Source organism: Antechinus flavipes, chromosome 2, assembly GCF_016432865.1.
Source record: "Antechinus flavipes isolate AdamAnt ecotype Samford, QLD, Australia chromosome 2, AdamAnt_v2, whole genome shotgun sequence".
Lineage (NCBI taxonomy): Eukaryota > Metazoa > Chordata > Mammalia > Dasyuromorphia > Dasyuridae > Antechinus > Antechinus flavipes.
Window position 1 is genome coordinate 223,619,679 of NC_067399.1, and position 24,277 is coordinate 223,643,955.

Here is a 24,277-nt window from a genome sequence, read left to right on the forward strand (position 1 = left end):
AGTAGGCTCTATATTTATGCTTGTTTCCTTCCCTTTTCTTCCCATTGTATATAATCTGTTCCTTTCACTGACATAGCCACATGATGCAGGTCCTCATTGTTTTGTACCCAGATTATTCAATCAATTCAAATAATTCCCTTTTACAAACAGAATACTTTTAATTTCTTCATAACCTGGCCTTGCTTTTCCATTTTCCATTCTTCTTAAATCTTATGCCATCCATATATTCTGTGATCCAAAGTTCCTAGCTTCTTTGCTGATTTTAACTTATTTCTAACCTCAGAGCATTTTCACTGATCTTCCATGCCTGGAATGCCCTCCATCCTCATTTCTATTTCTGAGCTCTCCCAGCTTTCTTCAAGTTTTAGGTGAAGTAGCACCTTCTTCTCCTATTCTTCATTTTAGTGCTTTCCCTCTGACGCTACCCCCCAATTTATCCTAGATGCTATTTGTGTTGTCCCCACAAACAGAATGTGAGTTCCTCGAAAGCAGGGAATGCTTTTTACTATTCTTTGTATTACTAGCACTTAGCACAATACCTAACATATAGAAGAAACTTAATAAATGCAAGTTCACTGACTGACAAAATTTCCTTTTTATGGTTCTCACCATTTTGCCTCCAATCTCCAGGACCTAATACAGTAACATGCACAAAGCCGTTGTTCATCAAATGTTCACTGAATAAATTTCGAAACTACCTAGATTTGACACTGCTAAATTCATGCCTTAAATTAAATTTGGCATTATTTTTATACTAAAAAGAAAAGCAAGGAAGTAAAATATTTATTGGAAATGACTTGCACAAAAGCTGTTCTAGTTATTAAATCAGAAATATTATTTTGATAATTATTACAAAAGAATATGAATAAAAGTACACAATAGAAAGAATATAAAGTTATGCTATAGTCATTTTTGCAGGGGTTGTGAAAAGACACGCACATTAATATACTAATGTAGAGGACCCACAAATATTGGGAACTCTGAGAAAAGTATAGTTGAAGCAAAGATACTTACAGCAAGGTGTTAACTCAGTGTGATTAATGAGATGATGGTTCTCTAGTTAACATATACTTAGTACTTAGTATGATGAGTAATGGTTTTCTAGTTCACACATACTTAGTGTACTATATGTAATCATGCTAAGGTATTTAAGGGCTGAGAAGTTGGGAAAATAGAGACATTCCATCTTTGACCATCTTCCTGGTGGCTTTCCCGCCTCCTGCACTCCTCTACTAAGACCAAAACTGGTCCCAAGATCTCCAGAGAGCTAGTCCGGACACTACACACTAATAAGGAGTGGTGAACTGATTCAATCATTCTGAAAAGCAGTTTGGAATTATGCTTAGAAAATGATTTCAAAGAAGCCAATGATAAAAAGAAAAATCCCTTTAAAATATTTAAATTAACACTTTTTGTAATACCAAAAAACTAAAAGCGAAGTAAATGCTTATTAACTTGGAAATAGGGGGAAAAAATGCAACATGTTAACATAATAGTATTATATTTTTTTGATTCAACTTTTATTCAAGATCATATACAAAAGGGTTCCAGATCCAAGAGGCTTTAATCCTCTTTCTTTTCCTCCTCTTCATCCTGGTTGAACTGGAAATACCATAATTCATAATCCTCCTTGCTACTGGCCATTACTGGGAGCCAATCCCAAAAATTGTTCTTCTTTAAGTATTTCTTTATCAGGTATTTCAAATACCTTTTAGAAAATGGCATCTCTGACATCATGATTAACTTACTCTTGCTTCTCTCAATGGTTACAACTCTGCCAATGAGGTCACTATCCTTTACATTCACTTTGATTCAATCTTGTAAAAAAAACTGCTCAAAACTAGCAGCATGCATAATCCCATATTCCACAGAATGGATAAAATCCAGGATAAATTTGAGGGCTTGCTTCCTTTTTTTTGCCATCCTTCATCACAGATTTCTTCATAGATACCACAGTGATCAAGAAGCCAGAAACATAATAGAATATTATGCTAAAGAAATGATAAATAATGACTATGCTTAGACAGAAAGAAGACAGAAAAGAATGTACCTTCCTCTCTTCTTTTCAGATGTTGTATCTGAGTGGTGAGTAAACAGTCAATGGATAGAGACTAGTGAACATACTTCCATTCAGAGTTGGGTTGACACATTGGTTAGTTCTGCTGAACTTTTTAAAAGAATTTTTATATTATGAAGAATTGTTCTCTAATAGCAGGATACTGGAGGAAAGAATATGCTGGGAAATGAAGATGACGGGGAAACAAAAGATAATTAACTTTTTCTAAAAGAACAAAAACTAAAATAGAAAATCTTGAGAGGTGGGAAAGAGAAGAAGTGAAAGTGAAGAAGTGGCATAAATTAAATAAAGGCAATAACATGTTTCCTTAGGTTCACCTGGAGAAGATAATATGGAATACAAATTTTCTACTCTCCAGATGTTACTCTAAAATTTTGTGAAAAGAAAGGGTAGCAAGACAACAGATAAAAGGGAATGGCCCATTGATAATTAAAGAAAAAAAAATATCTAGCTAGTTGACAGTATTGCCCACCCCCCAAAAAAAAAATCTAGTTAGTGGATAATATTGCTATAACTATCTTTACTATCTCTACTATGAATGTATATCTGAAGAAGCTTCATGTGTAGTTACAAAACAAAAATCAAAGAATTGCAAAATATTGTAATTAGAAGAAAAGCAGTTAGGTGGCTCAAGTGACAGAGTACCTAGCCTAGAATCAGAAAGATTCAGCTTCCTGAATTCTAATCTGACCATAGACATTTTACTATCTATGTGATCCGGGGCAAGTTTTTACCCTGTTTCCTTCAGTTTCCTCAACTATAAAATGATCAGAGAAGGAAATGGCAAACCACACCAATAACTCTGCCAGGAAAACTCCAAATACAGTGATAAAGAATTAGATACAACTAAACTATAACTGATAAATTAGAGCTAGAAGAATCCATATCCATTATATAGAGCTAAATCTAATTTTCAGATGAAGAAACTGAGACCCAGAGAGTTTTTTAGTAGCTTGGGGCCATAGACATGGTTAGTTGTTGATAGAGCCAGAAAGAGCTCTCTGATCAAATGAGATATTTGTTAAATGGTAATAATAAGTGCCTGGAACATAGTAAATGCTATATAAATACTTATTTCCTTCTTGTTTCCTTTTTCCTTCTTATGGCTCCCCATACAGTGTCTTTTCTACTATATCATGATAAATCAATCAGCAGTTATTAAGCACCTCTTCGTACCTCCTAGCCACTGTTCTCTTCCATGGATCATTAAAGGGCACGCAGCCCTAAATCAGCTTTGTCATCTTTTGATTCAGGGACAAAAATCACCATTCTAAGAAAAAAACTTGGGGAGAGGAGAGAAAACTCTATATAGACTTTTAAAAATTAAAAGTATTCAAAGATCACTTGATCAGTATTAAAACTTTTTTTTTTTTTTTTTTTTTGCATTATGGTCCTTTCTGGCAGTCCAGTGAAATCAGTAGATTTCCCAGAATAATGTTTTTAAAGATATAAAAGAAAATGCAAAGGATTATATTGGACAAGTATAAAGGTTCACAGATTCCAGGTTAAGATTCCTAATCTAGTCCAATTCTCCTAACCCTAATGTATCAAAGAGTACTTTCTGTACTCTTTGTATCTGTATCAATCAGTACTTTCTGCTGAATGACTTTAGTGACTGGGAACTGGCTATCTTATAAGGTCCACTTTACTGTTGGATTGCTTTAGTTATTAAAAATATTTTTCTGCCTCCCTATAATTTCTGTTTGTCCAAGTTCTTTCCTCGCACTTATTTAAATATATGAAAACAATGATCATATCTCCTCTTACTCTTTTCTCCTCTGTTTTAAATACCTTCATTTGCTTCAATCACTCAACATAAAACATAATTTTCAGAAAATTAAGCCACATGATTCTTATTTATAAATATCAGGAGAACCAATTATATTGGTAAAACCTTAATATGTAGTGCTCTGCTTAATTGAAGAGCGGTGTATAATGAAGCTTCAAATACTATATAACAGGTTTAAACTAAACCTTTAACCTGATATTTTCTAGATACTGCTTTGAGTACTTAAATTGAACACATTTTAAAGTTAAGTGCTATGAATTAGCATCATTTTATTGATCAATAAATATTCTCAAGCAGAAATTTCCCATCCTGATAATTTTCATAGGCATATGCAAAAACGGCTTCATTAGTTCAATTTATTAAAATTCATTTTTAATGACTACAATGTACCTGACACCACAAAAAGAGACTGAACTTTCTCGACCTTTTTGTTTTTGCTTGTGTTTTTTAGAAGCAGATTGAAATAAGTATAATTTTGAAAAGGAATTTTACAATATAATATTGAAAAATTGAAGTAAATTATGTGGAAGCCTAGAAATAATTGTTCACATTTCTATGATTATGCACATTATAATTATCAAGTATTTTACATACATTACCTCATTTGATCCTTGTGGTAAGTTCTGTAAGGTAGAAAATTCAAAACTCTAATAGATCTATTATCTCACAGATGTGGGTACCTACCCCCTTCAACATCATAGATTATAGCTTAAACTTGGGTTTCTTATCCCTATAAATCCTCCCCAACATAATGGCAGATTTCTTCTAGGTTTCTTAACATTGAAAGAGTATCACTGCATGATACATTCTTTCTCTATTCTCTCACAATTGAGCTACATAATAAATATTGTCTTTTTTTTTTTTTTACCAGTCAGGTATCTGAATGTTATCTTCATTTTTAATACAAATCATGGTAGCTATATGATACTGGCTATTATTATCTATAGCCACCATTTTTTTATCTGTCTGTCTAATGTCTTCTAGAAGATTCACAGCCTTGGTTCCTCAAAGAATTCCATGCTTTAGAGTCATATACCATCACTCAAAAAATGATGATGTTACAAAAAGTTATTTCAACTTTAAGAAGAATTAAGGATCCTTAAAAGCATTACAATATCCCAAATGCAATTCAGGCCACTATTGTATTCTATTCAATTATACATCCAGTTAAGTATCCATGTGCCGGATCTTGCAAGATATATATTAGTAGAGAAGTTCTACAAGTTCCCAATTCAACTACTCATCCTAGTCTGCACAATAGCAATTTTTCATGTGCAGAGAGTTAAGCCTAATTCTTGTGAGAGAAGTCTTCCTTTAGGAGATTCTACAATTTTCTATGGATTGATGAAACTAGCACAATGTTTATGAAAAAAACAAAAGCATCTGGAGTACCTCACAAATAGAATTAGCTAGAAAAAAATATCTATAAAGAATACTCTTTCTGATCAGAAAAGAGGGGAAAGGACTCACGTGCACAAAAATGTTTATAGCAGTCTTTGTGTAGTGGCTTAGAACTGGAAATTGAGCGAATGCCCATCAACTGGAGAATGGCTAAAATATTATTCTTCTATAAGAAATGATGAGCAAGCTAATTTCAGAAAAGCCTAGAAAGACTTACATGAACTGATACTGAGTGAAGCAAGAAGAACTAAGAGAATACTATACACATTACAACAAGATTTTGTGATGATCAACTCTGATGAACTTGGCTCTTCTCAGCAATGCAGTGATTAAAGACAATTCTAATAAATTTGGTATGGAAAATGCCATCTGCATCAGTGAGAGAGTTATGGAGACTGAATATGGATCAAAGCATAGTATTTTCACTTTTTGTTTTTTTTTTAAATTTTCTTTCTCATGGTTTTTTTCCCCTTTTGCCTGATTTTTCTTGCACAACATGACAAATATGGAAATATGTTTTCAAGAATCGTACATATTTAACCTATATCGGATTAGTTGTTGTTTTCCATTTGGCTTCTGACTTTGACATGAAAATGGAAAGCATCTTTAGCAAGTACTTGATTCATTTTTTTATGCTTCACTGAATACTTAAAAAATCAGTTCAAATGGAGTTATTTGTATCTACCAATGTAGAGAAAATTCTGCAAGTGAACAAACTGAGCTTTATTTTTTTTTATAATTTGAAATTTGAGAGTCCACCAACAATTTTACCAGATGGCCTTTGTGATTCATTAGTGCAAGCCACCGGAGGAGGCACCTGAAATGATAATGCTAAATCTCCCCAGAAATTCAGGGACAGTTCTCAAATTAGGTATAGAAATAAATGTGCCAAGTGCACTCTATTTAATTAGCTGAGGACAAGCCAAGATATTGCCATCAATTTAAAAAGTTTCCACTCTCACCTCCAAACTGTGAACTGTAAACTGTAAAATTCCTTCTCTAAACCTTTTCCTACTGAAGGTCCCCTGATAAGCACAGAACTCTGGCTCCAGTAACCCTTCTACATCCCCATCAGAAATGGTTACAATATGGAAAAAAGAACTCATGTTCTGGTCTAGGGAAGTCTCTGGCCTTCCTGCCTTTTGTATAGCTCTATCTTTGCTCTCAGTATAATCAGAGTCCCAGTGGTGGCAGTCCCCACTTGGGGAGTTTTAGTACAGGCCCATCATAGTAAGTCAGAGTCAAGGTCCACTGAATCCAACAACACTGTCCCTGGAGAAAACTGATGGTAGCAAGGTATCCAGTCGTGGCACTGGAAGTAGAAGCTAACTCTAGGAGCACAGGGCAAAGGGAAAGAACAGCAGACTCCAGAGGCACTGAATAGGGGCTACCTCAATTCAGGAACTAAAACAAGAAAGATGAGTGAATCAAAGAGGAAACTGACAACTATAAAAAATTACTTACTATATATATTGTACTATATGTATATGTACTAGATGTATATCTAGTGATATGCCCAAATTTGGCCTAAAATAGATTTGTCCCGAGTACTACATGAATGCCTAGAAGAAATGAAGCAAGGAATAAATGAATAAAAGCTTTGGAAGAAATAACAAAAGGAAAAGAAATAGCTTAAAATTGGTAAATCTTAAGTTTATATAAGAAACCCCCTAAAACCAGAATTGAAGAAACAAAAAGCAATGACTCCAATAGGATAGGTTGCTGTTGACAATCCTTTATTCTCAAAGAGGATCAGGAAAGGGATGCCATGACATGCAAATGTATGGGATTTAAGTGTACAAGGCCACCTGCCTCACTTTTCCTTCCAGAGACATCTGGGTCCACTAGCCAGATAAAGATCAGGATAAGTGGAGATGGCCCTTTTTAAGCTAAAATCTCCAACAAGTCTCAATCTGACTGAGGTCACACCCATTCAGGCTAGGGAGCAATTGAGGCAAAGAATCTCCTGTTTCATCTAGTCAAAAAAAAAGTCTAAATAAATATGGAGGGGAAGACCCTCAGGGTTTCTGGCCAAAGCAGAAATAATTGCTATTTACATTCAGAATACAACCAAAAGATTGAAGAAATTGAAGGCAATTTAAGATATACAGCACCAAAAACAACTGACCTAGAAAACAAGTCAAGGAGAAATAATTTCATTCTCCAGCTCTTTTTACAGATGAAGAAACTGAGTAAAATCAGTGTTAGGTGACTTGCCAAGAGTCACACAGCTAGCTAAGTATCTGAAATCAGATTTGAACTTAGGAAGATGAGTTTTCATAACTTTATATTCAATATTCTTTCTACCATTTTGTGCCACTTATCTCTCTTTGCACCTATAAGCTGCCACCTTAAGAGTGTATAAAGGGGATGTATGGTCTAAGAAAGCTTAAAGGTAGGAAGGGGCCAAGAGATTAAAGAATATAACCTTAAAGAATTAGTAGATTAGTAGATCAAATACCAAATTATATATACAATAAAGAAATCAAGTCAATAGGCATTTGTTAAATCTTTACTCTTTGACAGGCACTAAGTTAACTATTGCCCTCTCCTCCGATGCAATCAAGAAAATCAGAATAAAAATTTTTGGACCTCCCTTAGTATCAGAGAAGTGTGGTTTTTTTTTTACTTCTTTTACAATACTTACTGTAAAAATTAAGTTATTATATAATACTATACATATATTTTATGCATTTCTGAGTTTCTAAACTTTTCCTTTGTCATCTGTTGGCCTTTTCATATTGCTTGCAATTTCCTCAAAACTTCTCCAAAATTCCCATTTAATGTCTTATCCTACCCAAGATATACTGAAACCACAATAGGGAATGTCATGATGTGGCAGGGATAATACAAGAAAAAAGAAAGATAGTCCATAACCTCAAGGAGCCTACATTCTGATAGAAGACAATACCCAAAAGTCACTAGAAATGGGGGGTAAGGGGTTGGGAGAAAGAAGTAAAGAGAAAGGGATAACAGTTCTCAGTGTGAGAGTGACAAAGTCCCACAAATGAATTGGTCTGAACCCTTTTTCAAAATGGAAGTTCCATGCAGAACTTAACAATGGAAGAAGGAAATTGGAGGGGAGCAGGAAAAAAGCAACTGAAGAATGGCAGCAAAGTCTGAAAAATGAATTCTTAAGTTGTTATTCCATAAATACTTTTATTCAAGAAAATTTTAACAATGGGAAAATATAGCAAACCTTTTGCAATGGACTTAAAAGGAATTTTTTCCTTTAGGGAAAAATTTATCTCTAAATATGATCATTAAACAAAAGAAGGCAAGAAAAATGAAGAATACAATTTTTCCAAAAACCTAGAAAAGTTAAACTTTTAGAAATCAAAACAAAAACTGAAATTTTGAAAATAAAAAATTAAATAAAATTAAAAAGGGAATGAAGAGAAATTAAGTAGATACAGATAGAGAGGAAGGTAGAGAGGGAAAGGAAAAAAGATGGGGAAGGGGAGAAAAGAGAATGAGAGGGAAAGATAGGGAGAGAGAGAGTCCCTCTAATCCTCAGTTTCTCCACTGTAAAAAGAGTGTTGAATCAGATGATATACTAAGATTAATATCTATGATTCTTGAAAGTGTTACAGTCTCTTTAACTGGAAACAACATTCACTGAAAACTCAGTAAGTACAAAATAGAAACAGATCAAGAAGCTGCAAATAATTAACATCAGAGCAGTACACTATTTGATTACTTAAAATTTTAGCTAACAAAAGCCAAAAGTAAACAAAAAGACATTGCCATCCAAGAAATTACATTCAAAAGAACAGTAACAATTCATATATAATTTTCTGTAAGCAAAGTATCCATACACACTAAAGTCTTCAGGAAGAAAAGAAACTATTCAACATACAGCAATGGAAGTCAGTGATAATAGTGGGAAAAAAAATAAAACCAACATTTGAGAAAGTTGGGAGAGCAGGGAATCAGGTACAAAATTGGTCATTTGAATCTTATTATGACATAGTTCATTTCTAAACAAATTTAACTGTTCCACAAGTCAAAGATATACTCTGAAACAAAACAACTTCTTAAAGTAAAATAATATAATAAATGTGGTTAATCTGTCGTTAATTTTTCCTTTTTCCCCAGCAAGATTATTTTATTGTACACAAAAAACTTAAGTGTTCATTAAAAAAACATTAAACAAAAGGTTTTTCAACAACAAAGGAGCTAAGTTATCCCACTAAATGGGATTCTAAAGCAAGCAGGATTCCCAGACACTAAAGGCTACACTTAGACAAGTTCATAATCCTTCAGAGAGATGGTAAATTGACTTGCGTGTGGCTGGCAGCCAGATTGCTAGATGCAACAGAAACAAACGTGATATTTATAGAATGAACTGTCATTCAGTCAACAACACTTAAATGAATTCTCCCTGTGAGCAAAAGCACTTTAGAGAGTACAAAACTGAAACATAGATCTGTTGACCCATCATTCAACAAACTTCAAGTGTGTCTGATATCTTTAATCACTACCAGAAACAACTTTCTGAAGATTTGAAAATCCGAAAGAAAAATCTCTGGTGTAAGTGTTCATGGCAATCCAGTAACATAGGCCACCTTGCTGCTCTCAAACAAGATATTCCAACTCTTAATTCCAGGCATTTTTAACAACTTCCCCTAAGCACAGAATGCTCTCCCTATTCCACTCTACCTCCTGGCTTCCTTAAAGAACCAGAGAAAATATTATCTTCTACTACAAGTCTTTCCCAATCCCTTTTAATTTTAGTGCCTTCTCTCTGTTATTTCCTATTTATTCTGCAAATAACTTATTTGCATGTATTTGTGTGCTTATATGTCTTTCCAGTTAATATGTAAGGAACTGGAGGACAACTTCTATATTTTTGCCTTTTTTCATATCCTTAACATTTAGTACAGTATCTGGTACATAATCAGTACTTTAAAAAATGTTTACTGACTGATACTGGAAAAATACACATTCAGAAGCTGTAAAGGATTCTAGATGCTTCTTTTGGGTAAAAATCACTTCAATTATTATTTCTGTATGCATAGTTATAGAAAACCCCTTCTCTAAGAAGGTTAAGTAACTTTCTAAACAATGGCAATCTAGTAATGTAATGATAAACTAATCAGCTCCTTTCTGCTTTGAATCACAAAAGAATTAACTTTTTTTTTCAGGGAGGGGTAAGGAACCAGAACTTAGAAACTGATGCTGTAACCAAGATGAACACTGATTAGCTACACTGCCAACCTCTGGGGGGAAAAACAATCATTTGTATTTGATTGTACACATGCACTTGCTTGGTAAAAGGGAAAATCTTACAGATATAAAAACAGCATCAAAAGCAAATACTTAGATACTTATTGAGTATCAATTAATTACATGCACAGTCCTGTAATGAGAATCTAAAAAAACAAAAGGACAGATTCTCTGACCTCCAAGGACTCAATTTAATTGAGGAAGCAGGATATAAAATGATAAATAAAATTAGGATATTATGCTAAGAAACAAATGAGTTGCTTAACTAATCCATGCTACAGTTTGGAGGAAGAAAAGATAAAATCAGTAAAGGAAGACTCCATGAAAGTAGTGAGACTTAACTTGGACTATGAAGAAAAGTAAAGGCTTAAACAAACAGAAGAGAGGAAAGAAGGTACTTCAAATAGGGAAACTGCTAAACAAAGTCTAGGTGTTGGAATACATGCCATATCTGAGGAAAAATGAATAAGCAGAGCCACTTTGCTATAACAAAACAACAACAACGATGATAATAATGCTTTCTCATTTAAGTTTCATAAAAAAACACAAGATATTGGACAATAGATATTACCATCTTCATTTTATAGATGAAGAAATTAAGGCTCAGAAGACAAGTGACTCTCCCACAATTAAGCAGCTAATATCAGAAACAGGATTTGATTATTAATCAGAGAAATGCAAATTAAGACAATTCTGAGATACCACTACACACCTGTCAGATTGGCTAGAATGACAGGGAAAGATAATGGGGAATGTTGGAGGGGATGTTGGAAAACAGGGACACTGATACATTGTTGGTGGAATTGTGAACACATCCAGCCATTCTGGAGAGCAATTTGGAACTATGCTCAAAAAGTTATCAAGCTGTGCATACCCTTTGATTCAGCAGTGTTTCTACTGGGCTTATACCCCAAAGAGATACTAAAGAAAGGAAAGGGACCTGTATGTGCCAAAATGTTTGTGGCAGCCCTGTTTGTAGTGGCTAGAAGCTGGAAAATGAAAGGATGTCTATCAATTGGAGAATGGTTGAATAAATTGTGGTATATGAACATTATGGAATATTATTGTTCTGTAAGGAATGACCAGCAGGATGAATACAGAGAGGACTGGCGAGACTTACATGAACTGATGCTGAGTGAAATGAGCAAAACCAGGAGATCATTATATACCTCAACAATGATACTGTTTGAGGATGTATTCTGATGGAAGTGGACCTCTTCGATAAAGAGAGCCTTAATTGATCAAAGATGGACAGAAGCAGCTACACCCAGAGAAAGAACACTGGAAATGAATATAAACTGCTTGCATTTATGTTTTTTCTCCCGGGTTATTTATACCTTCTGAATCCAATTCTCCCTGTGCAACAAGAAAACTGTTTGGTTCTGCACACATATATTGTATCTAGGATATACTGCAACCCATTCAACATGTAAAGGACTCTTGCCATCTCGGGGAAGGGGTGGAGGGAGGGAGGGGTAAAATCGGAACAGAAATGAATGCAAGGGATAATGCTGTAAAAATTACCCTGGTATGCGTTCTATCAATAAAAAATTATTAAAAAAAAAAAAAAGAAAGAAACAGGATTTGAACCCTCTCTAAACGTTATAGTGAGAAAGCTGTCAAAAAATAAAATGGGACAAACGATGGGCATAGCAAAAAGGAAGGACACAAGTTTCTGATAAGTTTAAAAAGAGAAAAGGAAAAATGTAGGACTCCTTCAGGAAACATGTGGGCAAAGCCACTATCTGTAGTAAGGTGTCAGATAGGAGACCTATCCAAACAGTGCTGGGTGAGGCAGAAAAATGGGAAATGAAAAATTTTCAATTAGAATTCCCTCTTCTCACACTTCACTACAATAAAATAATGGAGTCATTAGACATGTTATTGTGGCAATTAGTCATAAGAAAAACTGAGAATTAAGGATCTCAGTTACAGCAAGAGTAGAAGGCAAGTGTTCTAGTGACTTGCTAAGGTTAAATGATATGTCACATGGGAACAAGGATTCGTATCTAGGTTCTTAAATTTGCTCCCAGCGTGACTATAACCATTTCACTCCTCTGGCTTTCAGTTTCCTCATTTAAACAGTGAAGAGGCTGGCTTGAATGAATTCTAAGGTCTCTTCCAAATTTCCAGCTATAACCTAGGATCCTAAAACATAGGCTTCCATAACGAAGAAAAATGGAAGGCACAGTACCTTTATATTCCAGACTAGTAAGGGGAAAAAAAATTTACAAAATCTCTGAGGAAGAAGAGATCTGATTTCATAAGCTGCCTAGTCAAACCCACCCATGAAAAAGAAAATCTCTACCACATGCCAAACAAGTGATCATCCAAACTCTGGCAGATGGCCTCCAAAGAAAGGAAATCTACCACCTCCAAAGGCATCTAATACACTCTTGAATAGCTCTTGATATTAGGAAGTTTCTTCTAAACACTGAACTTAAGTTTTCCTTTCTGAAACTTTCACCTTACTGCCATGAGTTCTTAACTCCAAGACCAAACAGAATGAATCCTAATCCCTTTTCCATATAACTTCCCTTCAAATACTTGAAGATAATTATTCTATCCCTCTTTTATCTTCATATCCTTCAACTGATACTCATATGGTATAATCTCAAGAGTATTCATCATTATAATTAACCTCTCCTGGACATTCTCCAATATATTTATCTGAAAATGTAACATTCACAATGGAACACAATTCTCTCTAGCCTAATCAAAGCAAATTACAGTGGGATTATCACTTCCCCAGTTTTGAACACTACATGTCTCTCAATGCAATCTAAATTATATTAACTTTCTTGGCTGTCAGACCACTAAAACCTCCATTTCTCCCCCCAACAATCTATTACCTAACCACATAAGAAAATCCAAAATATTTGTCTTGATTTGGGGACTTAATCTTCTCCTGTGGTTGGCTGCCTCAGCTCTAGTTATGCTCTTTACTGAATTGTTCTGGGAAATATATAACTCTCCATGCCTCATCATGCATAGTATATCATGCCTAGTACAATCATCTCTCTGCCAGTCTCTGTACTGTGACATTAGTGAAGGAAAATCAAACAAACATCTCTGGGCAAAAAAATCTATCCTCTCTCTATAAAAGTTATGGCTTCATATAACTGCACTACGGCAGAGATGGATCCCAGTTAATTACCACATAATTAGAAAGGGTGAAGAACTAATGAAGTTAGGTACACCAAATCAGAAAGGCCGCTTTTCCACTTAACAATCACCACCTTCTTCCTTATGATTTATGCCTGAAAATCATTGCATAAAAGCTTCAGTAATATACATGGTCATATTCTTCCCTCACTGGCATCACAACCATGTTCCCACCACTAAGCATCTAATTATCAGCCTTGGGTCTTCCTTTATGTAAGATATAATGTGCCAAAATAAAAGTCTAATATTCTACACATTTTAATTAAATCTAATCTATGTTGCACAATTATTGCAATAAACTGTAACAGCCATCTGTGGGGAAGATGTTCCCCAAGGTTACCACATTCCTACTTTAATCACCAGTTTTTCTTCCCTGGGAAGAATAATGTCTAGGCCAGATCAGATCAGAAACTTGATGAACTAGATCTAAAAGCAGCCTTTATTTAGTCCAGTCACCTCATTTTATATATTAGAAAATTAAAGTCCAGATGGGTTCAGTGACCATGTCACAAAACTAAGTGTCAAATCCTAGATACAAACCCACATCTTCTGTGTTCACATGAGGCATATTTTTCTATAAAGTAGATGCTCACTATTTAAAAAGCAACAAGGTGGCACACTGGGTGGAGCACTGAAACTGGAATTAGCAAGACATGAGTCTAAATCAGACATTAATTTCTCTGACCCTGAGTAGGTGACTTTAGGTCTATTTACTTCAGTTTTCTCATCTGCAAAATTAAGATAATAAATACCCAATCCATGGACTATCATGAAAATAAAATGAGATAATATTTGTAAAATAAGTTATAAACTTTAAAGCACTATATAACTACTAATTATTATTACTGTCATGGCACCAGTTCTTCCCATTACTTCCTCTACTTTTTGAAGGATGAAATTACCATTAAAGCAAGTCAAAAAATGTATTGGTTACTCTGTTTTTAAGGAATAAAAAAAGCTTTAAGAAATATCTTGAAGTTTTCATTAATATTGTAGCATGCCCCTATGCCCAATTTGTGGCCTCTTTTTTGTACTCTTCATCATCTCCTCAAGTATTCCAGTGACTATCACTTCCAATTGTCCCTAAACCCACATTATCTCTACAATGCTTCTCTGCTCTGATTCTTCGATTTCTTCATTTGAGTTTAATTTCTTAATATATATTCATGTTATCTGTGTATTTATATGTGAGTATATATGTACATGTCTATGTGTATATATGTGTATATATATACATATATATAAAAAGTGAGAAATACATACACATATAAATATATGTGAGTGTGCATATGTACATACTCTCTACAGCTATCTATCAATACGGGAATGTGTGTGTATAAAAGAAAATAGTGGGCTTTGAGACAGAAAAATAAAATTGAAAAAACCTATTTTCAAAGAATTTTTATTTTATTTAAGGAGACAACATGTATACAGATAAATACAAGTAAATATATAAATAAAAAATAAAAATAAATTTGAGAGGAGGTAGTAAGAGCAAGAAAATTGAAATCAATCTAATGTTTGCCACTTTACTAATACAATATAATAACAGTAATTCCAAACTACTGTCTATCTTCTCTAGCATTAGCTAAGAAGCTGTGTTTGTTTTTGTTTTCTTACCTAAAATCATGCAGGATTTGGGGATAGGTTTTTTTGGGAAGCTGACCTTTGAATTAACTGAATTTAAAAGTAGTTCCATGTGAGGAAATTCCCTCAATCAGTACAAATCAGAACCAGAACTAAAAATATTTAGTCTTAAGAGTTATATGAGGGCACTATAAAGTTAACTATCCAATTAATGAAAATCTTTTAGGAGGCTCTTGGCCCTGCTAACATACTTTATAACACTGTCCTTTGCTGGTGCCAGTGGGACTATCCAATAACTGACTGTCCAAGTGAAGAAGTGGCAAAATTAAAACTATCTTGTTTGTTGGCACAAGACTTCATTCTCTCTGCCATGATCCTACTGAATACCACAAATGATTCATAGACATTCTGAACTTATGGTAAGGAGAAAAATTAATATTTGACTTCATCAGATAATGAATCATACTCCTGGAAGTTAAAAAAAAAATTCCTAATTGGCAGTCCTTATGGCATGAAATCAGCATTAACATTAAAAAACAATTTTAACACCATAAAAGTTGGCAAGAAGAAAATGAATGAGTAACATGTGATTTTTTTTAATGTCTTATAAAGACCAATACACACTCTAAAAAGAATAAGAGCATTTGTCACTATCCCTTGGCTTATCCTCTGTATTTAATGCTACTATTTTAAATTACCTGTCCATCCTCCCACACAATCTTTACCATGTTGATTTTTCCACTTTGTAGTCAGAAGTAAGTTTTACACATTTCAATGGGAAAATGGATTCCTGTTATACTTCACCTCCATATAATGGGTTTGTTTGAAAACAGGGTTTTTTATATGTTATATCAAGGAGCTGTTATGTCCCCCAAGAGCCAATGAAAACATTGTCAATGCTTTTCAATGCTGTTGTACTCCTACGAAACAATCTGGCAATGGCCAGAAACCAAATCTTTAAAGCTGTCTTATGGTATTTAACATATGGCCACAAATTGCTCAATATTCAAAGACTAAATTCATCATGCTGATGAAGAATGTTCTTACTTATTTAAATTCATTGGCAAACTGGCTTTTTTTGCAACTGAGAGTTTTAAACATAAGTATAAAGTATGACCTTCTGGTAGTAAAAAGTTTAACTTTGACATATACTAACCATATTGTCTTAGATTCCAATTATCATCAATAAATACGCCACCTGTGTGCTCATATGAGGTAGACACATTATTTACTCCCAATTTTTAAAGAACCCTTCAAAAAAAGAGAGGTAAAGATAATATTTTAGGAAAAGCCCAAATATAGAATCCATCCTTTTTTCCCCTTTTTCCATTCATACTTGTCACTCCTCTCAAACAATTAGTTATTCTAAGTAAGAAAATTCTAAATAATAGGGGCACTACAACATAGGTTTCAGATATAATTCTACAACTAGTGAACCACGTAAATCTCAGGAAGTCATTGCCTCTTTCTAGAACTCAGTTTCCTCCTCTATATCATGAGGCAGTTGGACTAGATCACAAGATCAGAGAATTGTGAAAGTTAAAAACCATGTGGTCTTTAACATTTAACTCTGCCACAAGAGTATGTAATCAATAACTATTAGTGGGGAAGGGAGGAATTATTGCTGTTTTGTTCTTATAGTTTTTTTTTTTTAAGTAAATAGCAAGAGAGAGTGATAGAAAAGACAAATCCCCCACTTACGACAGATTATTTTTTTTCATGTTTATATGAAGGACATTTGAACTAAGAAAGCTGCTGTTCTCCACATCTGGAATTCCTTCTCCTCTAATGTCTCAAAGAATCCTTCTCTTCCCTCAAGATGAATCCAAAACACCAATTTTCCTTCTCAGGCTCTGCTTCTGAATCAGTATCATGCCTCAAATGCTGTCAGACTCTGGAACTCCCATTAGCATTGGGGCCTCTTCCTTAAGAGGTCTTAGCCAAAAATGGAACTCCCTTAACTTTTCCAATCTCTTCTACTCTTCAGTTATCTTCCCAGTAGTTCCATTCTGGGGAAGAGCATAGATTAGTCAAGTCTTATTTCCCTCCTGGCTCTGCTTCTGATTTTCCAAACTTTGATACTATACCCTACTTCTCCCCCATCCTTTTCAGATTTCTTTTATGTAATGTCTTCTATTAGAACGTAAGCTCCTTGAGGGCAAAAACTGCCATACTTTTATGCCAGTATTTGTACCAATAACACTTAGACTAGTGTCCATCACCTATAAATACTTAATTTATGTTTCCTAATTTGCCTTCTATATTAAGCCTTTCCTGAAGTTACCAAATGTGAATATTCTCTCATACCACCTGGTATTTAACTACTTTGTATTATTTCCTAGATATCTATGTCTTTGTTGTTTCCCCCATTAAAATATAAATTTCTTATGAGTAAAAACTATTTCATTTATTGTATTTCTCTCATACTACCTAGAACAATTCTTGAAACATAGGCACTTAATAAATACTTGTTGTTTAACTGATTTTTGTTTTCAGCTTAATTAAACTTTCTATTTTGAAAGAAATATTGTACTTCTTCCAACCATATAAATAACCAGAAATTTTTTTATCCTTCTTCAAGAGATTTTAATCTCTTATATTTGACAAATTAAATCTCTCAAACTTAGTTTTGCATTGACACTGAATTGCTGATTTTGTTGTATTTTTTAAACTATCTTGACACCTTGTATAGTGTTAATCTTTCAGCTTTCACTTTTCAATTGTTATGGGTATCCATAATTTTTTATCTAATTTTGTTTTCTGTATTCCATTCCACATGTTTCTTTTTCAATGCCATTAATTAAAGAATATGATGTTCAAGTTTGCTCCTGTGAATGCCATAAATATTGTTAGAATCTTCCAGTGACTTTGTGAAAGTCTTCAATCGCTTTTCAAGCAACTTCTTCATGGTGGCTTGTTCAGCTGCAGTATACACTGTTCTATTCAGGTCCTTTAAACTATTAAGGATTATAGCAGAATGACCAGCTTTTTAAATATCTCTATTTTGTGCTATAATTGGTCTATCAGTTGGATTCCTGCCATAAAACTTAAAAAAGATTTTTTAAAACTTCATTCTAAGTATGTCCATCTTCTCCCTCCATTATAGATAAACTATATTTTAGCCATCCACTTCTTTTTTTATTATTTTGCAAACAAGAGGTTGTGTTTGGCATAGATTTTTCAATCACCTAATATTCTTCAGCTTTTCCTTGCCTTGTAAAATTTTCATTTGTTTCATTTTATCCGATAATAAGATATAAATTGCTTTTTACAATTGCCCTGAACTCAGATAAAACCTTATTATTTAAGCTGAGGATATCAATAATAAAAAGCAGTTCAATTAAGTAAGCACTTAATCAACTTGTTGATTGATTCCAAATAGAAGCAAGAGAGATGAAGAAATAGAAAGGAGACATGTAGTTTACTATATTTCCAGGATATCTAAAAAACCCCAGAATCTTTCAATGAAAGCTTTAAATACAGAGTCACAAACTATTTAAACATGTAAACATTACATGGGAAATGTATACTATATGTTAGCTTAAGCTCAAAAAAAAAAAAAAAAAAAGATTGGCAGACTAAAGGTAAAAATAATGATGTTATACAAATGAGATGGAGAGGAAGAATAGACACAGAGGCATTAGAGGGAGGAAGAAGGCTCATCGTTCTGAAAATCTACTTACCCTAGGAATGGATTCAAAGGGCAACATTGTGTGTGTGTGTGTGTGTGTGTGTGTGTACGTACACACATATGTAAATATAAATATATCCTTTCTTAATTATATGCCTTCTTGAGATGGGGAGGGGGGATGAAAAGAGGAAAAAAAGAATAAAATAAAAAAGATGTACAGCAGAGAACAAAAGAACAATTTACAAAGAAGCAAAGATGGACATTCATAAATATAATTTCTTCTACTGATATATAAACTTTTTTAAATTGGTATTTGTTGTTATATATTTTGAATCCTCCCTGATCTTCTGCTGGGCACATGATAATGTTCTCTTTTCTTTTGTTTAATTTTGTTTTGTACTACTTTTCTGTTTTCCTTTTTTCTTATTCTGTTTCTTCAAATAAAATAAATTTGGATTAAAAAAAAAAAAAAAGACAAGAGTCACTCTGTATATGCAGACATCAATGGGTTATGACCAGCATTGTCAGATAGAGTACCCAAGACAATGAAATCATAGATCCATCAAAGTATTAAGGAGTCAGCTTGATCCATGTTTCAGTCACAAAAACATCCTAAAAAACTAAAGCACTGATAATACAATAAGGTTTCAAAGTTAATGGTATTCTAAATTGACAAGTATATGAAGGCTGTGATTCCAAGATAATAATATTCTATTTCTACATGGAATAATCCACAAGACCTACTATAGTTAAAGGATTTTAATACACTTGTCTAGTTCCATATTTCAATACACAATATAACTATGAATATGAGTATTCTCTCTAGTGGCAGAAGTCATAAACCATTCAAGACTTCTTGTCAATGTCTTGTTATAAATTTTCTACTGCTAATATGGTGGGAGCCTTCCTGTATCCTTGCAATCACCTAAGTACCAGCTAAACATATGGGCTGTCCCTCTGTTACATCTCACTCTTGACCTATCCCCCTACCATTCTGAACCCATGTTCTCTTCCATATCTTTGGTAATAGTTTCTATATTCTTTTTCATATGCCATTCTGTACCAGGGAGTTCTATTAGAAGGCTACTGCAATATAAAAAACAAATAATGAAGGCCTGAGCTAAAATGGTGGCTATTGAGTAGAAAGAAATATAATAGAGTTATTGCAGAAAAAGAATTTAACTTAGTAACTGATTGATATATAAGATGAATGAAAAGTCAAGGGTAACATTCAGCTTTCAGACCTGGATGAATGGATACATTTATGATATCCTCAATAGTAATGGGGAAAAATAAGAAGAGGGGAAGATCTGGAAGGTAAAGATAATAAATTCAGTTTGGGATATATTGAATTTGAAATGACTACAGAATATCCAATTTTAAATATTTAATGGGAAGCTGGTGATGCATGGCTGGATATCAGAAGATAACTAGCTTTATAATTACATTTCTATAAATCATCTGTAGAATAACTATGATTTAACCCTTAAGAGCTGAAAGACTACAGACACAAACAAGACAAAGATCAGAACAGAGCCTTGTAGGATACTCCCAGTTAGCAAGTAGGGCATGGATAAAGATCTGGCCAAAAAAAAAAAAAAAAAAAAGACTTAGGGGAAGCAGGAAGACAGAGAAGAGGAAAGCAAATAGAGAAAAGACTATCAAAAAAATCAAAACAGAGTATACCTAGGGGGTAAACATGGTCAATAGTTTCAAATGGTGCAAAGAGATCAAGCAGGATAAGAATTGAGGAATAGGGTTTAGTGATTAAACTACCATTGGCAATTCTGGAGAAATCTACTTCAGTTAAAGGATGATAGTGGAAGTCAAATTGCAGATTTAGAAGAAAGCAATAGAAGAAAAAGTAGAGGCACAGGATATAAAAGCTTGTTCAAGGATTATAGCTGAGAGGAAAGATACACAAAGATAGCTGGTGAGGTTTTTTTGTTTTGTTTTGTTTTGTTTTAAGTGTGTGAGAACCATAGACATAACTGCTGGCAAAGGAATCAATAAGATTAAAGATAAAAATGGGAATATTAGTGAAGGCAATCTTCTGGAAAAGTCAGGAAGGGATAGAGTCAAGGGTACATGTATAGAAGTTGGTCTTGGCAAAAAGAATCCCATGATAATAGTAAAGGAGATAATGGAGATGATGTCAAAAGACTGTGAAATCAGTAAGAGGGGTAGGGGTGGAGAAGGGGGGGTAAACTGTTGAAGAAAGTTCTAATGGATGATATGAAGTTGAGATACCAGTGAAGATGATAAATAAATTTAGTAGTAATAAAATATACACATGAAAGGGAAAATAAATGTGTGTGTGTGTATGTGTATATATGATCCAATAAAGAAAACGAAGTTCTTGAACATGAAAGTGTAGCATTTGGAAGTGATAGAAAGATGAAGTGAAGGAGTGATGCTAAGGATGCTGAGTCTGAAAAATTGGGAAGTTAGAGAACCTAGGGAAAGATAGTCATGGTGAAATATTCTAGAATAAAAGTAGTTGAAGTGGAGAGTTAGACTATGAACCAGGAGAACTCACAAAGAAAGAAAGGAGAATATTGTAGGAATAAATAGATACTAACTGCCAGAATTTGGATCAGGTGATAAACTTCAACTGACCAACCTTAAAGGTGATTCTGATTAATGTTGATAGAAAGTTTAAAAATAATGATAAGGAATGAGGAATATTTCAACACTCTGACACCATATCCAGTGAGGGTATGAAAAAAAAGTACATCTAATACTGGAAAGCACAACCAAGAATAAAATGTTATCTAGAAGATGTCACGCCTCACTGAGTAGTAGAGGTAAAACAAAGGGGGAAAAAAGAAGAAATACTATGAAGTAAGATGAAGTTTGTTACTTGTGGAGCATGAGTTGCAGACACAATAAAACAGGTAGGCAGATCTGGAATGCGAGACATGGTAAAAGCTGGGGTAGAGGGAGATTCACATGGTGGTTAGAAATGATGTGGGGATGAATATAAGGGAATAGATAACTGAAAAGTTCAAAGCCGACCTGATAGATTTTAATATCACTGTCAATTACCCTACCTGCAATGTTATTTCCCCCTAGGAGGGATCCTGAAACCTATCCTTCATTAGGCAAAAGCAGTCGCCACCAGATTCAAGGTATGACAGATAATATTGTGGTCTTAAGAGTTATCTAGAAAGTAGTAGTAGTAGTACAAGACTGGTGTCACACGAGGAAGCTTCACTTAACTTACTTAAATCAAAGTGTCCTCAGTGATGATCCTTATTAATTATAACTATCCACTATGGATAAGGTAAATCTCTTTGACCAATGTTGAATAACAAATGTGTCTCTCATTCTGTTCAAATATCAAACCCACTTATAAGGTTACTGGCTTGAGTCAAGTTCAGACCAGAACAATTATAGCCGTTCCTCCAGATTGGAAAAAAAAAATGAATTCAACTGAAATAGGTGCCAGGACTTCAAAAGGAGATGAGCCCAGACTGGATTTCATGAGCTAGACTGGCTAGACTGGCTTTGGTAATGCCTCTAGAAAAGGAAGTAGCTTACTGAGAGGTATTTTCTACTTCTAGTAAATTAGAGAGCAAACTGTGATCTCTGGCTAGTCAGCAAGGAGAGAATGAATATTCTCTGCAACTTTAAGGACTTCAACTTCATGATAACTTCAGTAAACGATTTTGGGGCTTCCAATTTTAGTCTTCCAATTTAAGCCTAGGAATTTAAACCTTTTCCAAATTTTACTAGATTTCTTCCAAACTGAGTTTACCTTCAAAGCAGCCTAAAAGGATTGAATATGAGAAAACAGATTTGTCCCTCATTAGAAAAAGGGAAAATGCAGGGGGAAAAAAAAAAAACTAGTTATTTGCAGATTTTGCCATTTCTAACACTTCTTCTGTTACTGATTGGTGTTGTTAATGCATTCTTGGAGTTGTGAACAGATTCAACCATTCTAGATAAGAATTGGGAACTCTGTCTAAAGGACTATAAAACAGTACATACCTTTTCATCCAGCAGTGCCATTACTGGGTCTATATCCCAAAGAAATCATAAAAAAAAAGGGAAAAGGACCTACATGTACAAAAATGTTTGTAGCAGATCTTTTTGTGGTGGCAAAGAGTTGGAAAATGAGGGGATGCCTGTCAACTGGGGAATAGCTGAATAAGTTATGGCATATGAAAGTAATGAATGTTATTGTTTTATAAAAAATAATAAACAAGCTGATTTTAGAAAAACCTGGAAAGATTTACATGAATAGATGGTGAGTGAAGCATACAGAACCAGGAAAACACTGTACACAGCAACCACAAATTGTATGATGATCAACTATTATATATTTGGTTTTACTCAGCAATTCAGTGCTCCTAGGCAATCCCAATAAACTTTCAACAGAAAATGCTGTTCCCATCTTCAGAGATAACTATGGAGACTGAATGTGGACCAACACATACTAATTTTTTTTTCACCCTTTTTGGCCCTTCTGGTTTTTTTTTTTCCTCTCACGGTTTTTCCCTTTTGTTCTTATTTTTGTTTCCCATCGTGATATGAGAAATATGTAAAAATTGAAAATATGTATAACCTAAAAAACAAACAAACAACTAAGTAAAAAGAGCTAGAAAGAAAAGAAAGGAAAAGAAATTTGAGTGTTAAGTGGAATGGTTATCTCTGGTTTCACAAATGTCAAATCTTTTTTTGCCATTGACTAAGCTCAACTTATGAAAATACCATATCTGAGAGTGAAAGAGAATCACCTTTTTCAGATTAACATATTCTATTTTGTACTTTCAATTCTTAAACTAAGTTAAGCAATATGAAATTGTTTTCCTTAAAATATAAAAGCATTTTTCTTGAATACATGAAATATTTGTTGCTTGATAATGAAATTCTGAAGTTTAACCATCATATTTCTTGGTGAAGTAAATTTGAGGATTTTATTTCAGTGTACTATAGATTCTATTTATCATTACTTTGTCTTTTTTTCCCTAATCATTATTTATGATTTTTTGGATTTTTAAATAACACTTTAGAGTTTTTAAAGTAATTTTATATAACAACTCTTTGAGGTTGGTTGGTTGTTGTCCTTTGTGTTCAAAGAGGACCAAAATTACATCACTATGTTGAGGACAAAGTATAATATGAACAACTGTGGCTGATCAGATCAATATTAGCTCAGAAGGTTCTATCTACGTCAAGCACAAGTACTCCTTATGAATATTTGGAGTGAAGATGTCTATCAGTTTACACATCTCATATTTCTTTTGAGTTAATGCATTCTGCTTTGCTGACAGAGCATATTGCCTTCTTGAATGTGAGCACATCATGCTGGATGGTCCTCTGCCAGCATCTCCTATATCTCACAATGTACAAAATTGATTCCAAAGTTCTTCTAAAGGACCCTGATGTGGTG

General features: G+C 33.9%; 1 protein-coding gene and 1 pseudogene across 2 annotated transcripts in view; both read right to left on the reverse strand.

Annotated features, from left to right (window-relative positions):
• The window catches only part of BABAM2 (BRISC and BRCA1 A complex member 2), a 561,272-nt gene that overhangs the window by 469,407 nt on the left and 67,588 nt on the right, over positions 1-24,277 (reverse strand). The window lies entirely within an intron of this gene.
• Positions 1,564-15,954, reverse strand: LOC127552277 (60S ribosomal protein L22-like; annotated as a pseudogene).